General features: G+C 56.0%; 1 long non-coding RNA gene across 1 annotated transcript; it reads right to left on the bottom strand.

The window, feature by feature from the left end:
* Positions 1–590: 590 nt before the first annotated feature.
* Positions 591–2445, bottom strand: LOC126952054 (uncharacterized). The gene is made up of 2 exons (XR_007724780.1): positions 2177–2445; positions 591–1961 (listed from the first exon to the last, which is right to left on the bottom strand). It is a non-coding gene; the product is annotated as an uncharacterized LOC126952054 (long non-coding RNA).
* Positions 2446–6598: the final 4153 nt, after the last annotated feature.

Raw genomic sequence — 6598 nt, 5'->3', positions numbered from 1 at the left:
CGAGGCTTTAAGCAGTGCTCTGGCTTCAGCCTGGAGGAGATTTAAGTGGTCTCCCTGAACACCTCAACAAGTGGTGAATTCGGTCTTTAAGCTGCTTTTTGCACTGCTAGCGGTGCGCGGAGATGAACGCAGCGATTACGGATGCTTTGTTTTCCGAATGCGGGAAACGCCTTCGGCCCCGAGTTTTGCAACAGGCAATTGTGCCCCGCCGCCCCCTCCCCCACCAGCCTGTCGCCTCCTGCTCTTCCCTGCCTCCTCCCTCCATCGGCCCAGTGAAGTGTAAACAGCTTGTTATGTAAATTGCAAATCGAACTGCAGCGGTGTTCTCAGCTCTCTGTTTTGGGTATAAAAGTTGCCGTTGTGAAATTAGTATCTGGCATGCGAAAAAAAATGGAGGGATGTGGTTTTATCAAGATCAACTTTCCACTGGTTTAGCTCTGCATATTCGCCAAGAAAAGATATTTGCCTTTGTGTTTTATAAACTTACTCGGAAGCAAGCCTCCAGTAAGCGACTTGCTTGTATTTCAAGCACTTATTTCATTTTTGTTGTTAGTGGTGTTATTTGAACATTAACACGCACACATGAAGTCTTTGGGGGAACAGGTTAAAGTTTTTATTTTCAGGTTACATTTTTTAATGCCCCTTTCTGCTACTCCAGGGGGTTCAATCATCCTCTTCCGCACATCTCTTGACTCATTTGGCAAAAGAGCCCCCACAGGAACCCTTCGGCTTCTTTTCTGACACCTCACGTACTTGCAGCCTGAAGGCCCCGCAGGCGACAGCGGTAATGGATGTTTGGTGGAACCCTCCCTCGGCCCACACTCCGCCCCTCCCCAGCAGGCCGGGCAACAATTCCCAGGACCCACCGAGGAGTGCTCGGCTCGGAGGAGGGGGAGTGACGTCACAGCGATGTTCGAAACAAAGTCTCCCCTGGCCCCACCATAGAAAAGCACCAGGAAGGGGAATGTGGCGAGCACTCCAGGAAATGCTCGGACTGGGGACCAGGTGACACTGTAGGAATGTGTGTGCTGGGGGATGGGATGGTGTCCTAAATACGGGTCACCAGGAGCCAGAAGGCGCTCTCTTTCTTTTTCTTTTTCAAGTAAAGTAGAGGGAGTGGAGATCGGGATGGGGGCAGTCCGGAAAAATCACTCCGTAGGGGTGTGAGCTCCGGGTGTGAGCTCGGCTCTTATAGTGCGGATTGTCCCCGACACAGCCCAGTCACCTCTGAGGTGTGCCTAGACGCCCTCTCCCTTACCTCCCCGCTTTCTGGCTTCTCCATCCTCTGGGCTCTGGGTTCAGCCCTGAAAGCTGGACTGTGGGCTGGAGTGGGGAGGCGAGGGCAGGTAGGATACCAGCTTCAGGGGGAGCTCCACCTGGCCCAGGACCTGGGGGACAACAGAAAAGGCAGGCTTAGAACATGATGGAAAGCGCTTCTCCTGCTCCACTCGGGTCAGTGATTCCTGGGGGCTCTGCACACACAAGAGGGAGGCTGCAAGTCCACAGCTGCCTCAGCATCTTTCCCTTTGCTGAAGGAGACAAAGTGGAAGATTACGGCAATTAACCTCAGAAGGCCACTAGAAAACTGCCCACTGGGCTGCCATCACAGACCACTGGAGCAAGGTCCGCTTGGGGGTGTCTTTGAGCTATTTAGACTACTTAGATAATTGTCTGAGTTCTCCACTTGGCCTCCTTTGCTTAGACCAGAAGCCCAAGGGTAGGGGAGGATATCCTGGTATCAATGCCCGGTATTCGTTTTCAAACCACCAGGCCGGCAGGCAACGTTTGTCATCGGTGCGACTTTTCAGCGGAGGAAGGAGTGGGGACCGAACATCTGTGTGGCCGCGACCTTGGGTAGATACTCCTTAGCTAGGAGATTTTCAAGTAGAGGTTTTGTTAGCACAGTCAGCACAGTTCCAATTCAGCCCAATTCAGCCCCCTCCCTAGTAGAAAAATAACTTCTACAATAAACGAAAAGAGCGTTTGGTTTTCGATTGTTTTAAAGACAAAGTGATCCATATTGCCTGTCTACATGATTGGATTAATCCGATAGTTGCCCTCCTAGGGGCAGACCTCCACGGGAAGTTTGTGTGACGGGATAATTTAATGTCATCTCCTAACTCCCCTAGATGGGCGGTTCCCCTATTTACTCACCCAGGAGAAAGTCAGCCAACACCTGCTCGTTCCCGCCTCGGGATGGCCCACCTGTCGCCCCTTTGCAGAAAAGCCCCCGCCTCGAAGGGCGTTTCGGGGGCTCAGAGCCGAGCTAAGCTGCAAGAAGGGGCCGTAGGGAATGCGGGAAGTGAATCTTTAACTTTGGTGCCCGGCTTCAAAAGACTCAGGGCTGCCTGTGTTCAGGCAGAGGTAAATGGAGATTCAAACTGTCACCTTGCATTAACAATCCGGAATAAAATTAAAATTTGTAAAGGGATAGATGATCGGAAAGAACAAATGGTGCGTGTGTGCACGCACGAGCTCCAGTTTCTCCCCATCCAGGTCCCCAGCGGACCCAGAGCGGCCGCCGCACTCCACGGCCTGGGAGGGCAGAGGCCCCGCAGCCTCCCAACCTGGGCTCCTGTGGGGCGGAGTGGGGGTGGGGGCCGCGCAGGGCGGGCGAGTCCCCAGGTCCCAGAATCTGCCAGAGCCAGGGTGCGCCGCGCAGGGTGCGGCGGGCGCCGGCCGTCGGAGGACTGCAGGGCGAAAGCGCCTTCCTGGGGCTGGAGCGGAAGGCGTGTGCGCCTGCATGGACGCGCCTTGGCTACGGGTGTCTGAAGACAGGGCTTTGCTCCGTGAGACAGACCCACAGACAGCTCCGGAGCCGCCGGCGTGGTGAGGTGGGCTGCAACCTTGCAGGTGGCGGCCTGTTCCCGGGTCTCCGGCCCCGCGCCGCAGCGGACCCAGGCGCCCGGGCTGCCGCCAGCCTTCCTTCCGAGGGCTCCCTTGGCAGAGCCCTGCGCCCTGGGACCTTCCTTCCGAAGTCCCTCACCCGGGTCGGGGCGTAGCACCACGCGGACGCACCGCCGGGCCTGCTGCGGGTAAGGCGCGCTCGGCCCCCCGCCCCCCACTCTGAACCTTTGGGCAGCAGCCCCAGGGCCCTGGGCCGGGCCGGCGTTTGCACCTCTCAGGGCAGGGACAAGGCCGGTACCTGGCTCGGTGCCGCTGGCCTCCCCTGAGGGCCTGAGGGCCGACGCCGCCGGGAACTGCGGGTCCTCGAGAGTGGGTGGGCGCCCGGACGCGTGCACTGGTGACCCGGTGGTCTCTGCTCCCAGGCCGCCCTCCGCAGGCTCCCCGCCGCTTCCCCGCATGCGTAGGTAGAAGACGGGACGATGTGGACGCCCGGAGGCCGCTTGGTCCACCCAGACGGGGGCTCTCAGGCTGGGGGACCAGACCCCGGCAGGTCCCGCGCGGGGGAACCCGGGGCCAGGCAGCCGTCCTGGGCGCCCGCACCGGGCACTGCGCGTGCTACGAGCGCCCCCTGCCGTCGGAGGCGTAGTCTCCGCGGCGCCTCTGCCCGCGCCGGGCCCCGAAGGCCGGCTCAGCCCATCCATCCCGCCGCAGCGTCCCTTGGGAACCCGGTCTCTAGAGAAGGAGGCTTGGGGAAGACCACGCCGCCGGCGTAGGACCCCCAGGGCCTGGCACCTGGTTTTCCTAGGCTGCAACTCTCGTCCCTCAGGGTCCGGGCGGGAATAGCCCCATCGGGGAGACCATCTCAGACTGCCAGGCACAGACCACAGATGCTTTTGTTCCTGGAGTGGAGGGAGGTGACCTGAGACTGGAGCTTTCAGCCACCACTACGCATTCCTTCCAGGCGGCCCTTTTAATTGATGTACACGTTACAGAAAAAGCAAGGCCGCTCCATCAAGTGAATTACATTGTGGGAGATGCCAAGGAATGTATTTACTGGCAGCCAGGTTTGCCAATAAAAGTTGCAAATAAAGACTGCTGGTTTCCAGGAAAATGTACTTCTGTTTTTTAAGCACTCCTTAGTCTTAATTACCAAAAACTGAGCCTCCAAAGAACCGGTTTCGAGAACAGGACCAGTGAGTGGCGGTGCTGACTAGGTCTCACACTCCCACGTGCAATTACGCACCCCGAAGTCACCTATGGGAACAAGGACCATGCATCTCTATGGCTTTGCCCGCAGAGAGGCTTGTCCGTATTTACATACGCAGCAGACACAGACACAGGCTAAACGCTGGCACACAGAGAGGTATGCATTCGGATTAGCGCTGTTTAGTTTGGAAGTGAAAAAATAAGTTTGTCTTAAACTATGGCAAATAGGCGAATTTCCACAGAAATAAATGTATGCGAGGAAAGGAGGCATTTGCTCTGTAGTGTTTAGTTATGGTTGCCCTGGTAGTTCTTTTTAGTCCAGCTGGGTTGACTATAAATGAAGACAGCAGAGAAATGCAGAATTTACTTTTGCTAAAGGTTAGCTTTGGCTTGGGGTCACAAGGACCCCAGTGGGAATTAGAAAATCTCCCCACTCACTAGATGGAGCAGCACCTCCCCCCCAACAAAAAAAAAAGGGGTTTGGGGCGAAGTGTGCAGACTAATGAGAGGCAGATTTATTCCATATTTCTCCAATCTTAAACACGGACACTAACAACCACAATTACAAGGACAGGTAAGATGCACTGAACACTTAGTATGCGGTCATCCTGCTGCGTGCTTTAAATACTCCTTTCACCTAATCCTCACAAGGACGCTGACATGGATACTATGATCTACATCGTATACATGAGGAAACTGAGCTTAAAGAGAAGAAAGAGCTTGCCCCAGGTCACACAGCCCTCGCGATGGCACTCTGCGTGGGCTTGCGGGATCTAAGATGCCATTTATGATAAGGTACAGTGCTTATCAGCTACTAAGAGGGGAAAAACTAAATTATTAAATATCATCAGTGGTAAATGTCATCTCTGTTTCAGTTGCTAAAATGTAAACAGAAAAATGTGCATTTCAGATCGATGATACATTTACTAATCCATGTAATCAACAAACACATAGAGGCCTGCTCCGTGTTTGGCCTTCTTCTAGCAGCTGGGTGTATAACGGAACACCCTTTGCAGACATCCATGAAGCTAAATACTAACTATTATGGGAAGGATGCTACCCACAGCAACCCTTGAATCTATTATATATGTGTACACATACTGACTTGCATTAGTCTGGTTCATCTGCACACTTCTATACTATTCTAGAGATGCTCACACCAGTGCTATGAGGAGAAACTGGTATAAGGGCAAGCACAGAAAAATGGTATGTATTTGGACACAGACATTCTGTATACGTGAATAAAGGACCTGCTGGTGAATGCATTTTTCTCTCCTCCTGGATGCTATCTGGTGGCTTCTCTCCTGCTTTTCCCTCCATTTAGTTTCCCCAAGGAAGATTCTCCAGAAAACACAGCAAATAAAGCAGAGAAGCTCTTTTCCGCCCCTGCCTCAATGGTAGGCCCGCCCTTACCCACAGCTCCAGACAGATGGGCAGGCAGGCAGGCCAGGAGCCTCAGGACACTGAGGAAGCAGGAACACTTCCTCTCGGACCCATGGCAGAAGTCAGCCAGAGGAGGGAGGCTGGAGGAGGGACAGGCAGCAGGAGGTGCCTGTAGCTCACCTCCAGGACACCATGGGGGACTGTCCAGAAGTCACCAAAGTCAAGCCCTTGGAATCATAGAGAGGGAAACTGAGGCTCTCAGAAGAGAGCTGGCCCAAGATCAGGAGGGCTCCTACCCAGGACTTGTAGTCTAGTGCGGCCTGCCCCCAGCAAATGCCCAGGCACCTCCGCCTTCAGTCCCACCAAGGCCTAGCGACTGATGCAGCTGTTGTCTTTGGCCAGGTGGGCCTTGAGGGTCAGGATTGGGGTCGAAGCAGGGAAAAGGGGAGAGTGGGTGGCAGGGAAGATGAATGAAGGGCGGAGGGTGGCAGGACCTTTTTCCTTTTCCAGGAATTCCTCCCTTGCCCAACACAAGCTTGGCTTGGGTCTGGACGATTGACCCAAAGACCAACCTTGGCGGGGAGAGAGAATCCCGGACGCAGAGCCAGAGGAGGCCCAAGACCTCAGTCTCTGGAGGTGTTTGGCCACCAAGGGGTGCGCGGGGCAGCAGGGGCTCTACTCTCCTGGGGTCCGGCCCATCACAGGGGTGCCCAGGGCCTCTCTGTGCCCTCTTCCCTGCAGAAGCCGGGGAAGCCCAGTCCTGGCGGAGTGGGGCACGGGGCACCGCGGCCCAGACCCCTGGGGAGCGCCCGGCCCTGCCGGCCGCAGCGACAGTCTGGGGCGGCCCTGCTTCTCCTCAAGACCTGCCGATGGGTCGGGGCGCCTGGTCTCCCGGTGTCTCCCCCTCGTGCGCAGGAAGGTGCTTTTAAAGGCCGGCCGCCGGGCACAAGCTCGAACTCTGCAGCCGCGCCGGCCTGTGTTTAGTCTGGCGCTGACGTCCTTCCTGAGCAGATGGTAAGAGGAAGCCTTCTCCAGGCCGTTCCTGCCGTCGCCCACCCGGCCCATCCATCATTTTCTCACCTACTGGCCCCAGGACCGCCAAGTCCTCACTGAGAACTCGGCAGAAAGTCCGGGCCAGGTCGCAGACCCCGCCACCTCGCCC

This window comes from Macaca thibetana, chromosome 4, assembly GCF_024542745.1.
Source record: "Macaca thibetana thibetana isolate TM-01 chromosome 4, ASM2454274v1, whole genome shotgun sequence".
Lineage (NCBI taxonomy): Eukaryota > Metazoa > Chordata > Mammalia > Primates > Cercopithecidae > Macaca > Macaca thibetana.
This window is presented reverse-complemented; position numbering and strand designations above follow the sequence as displayed.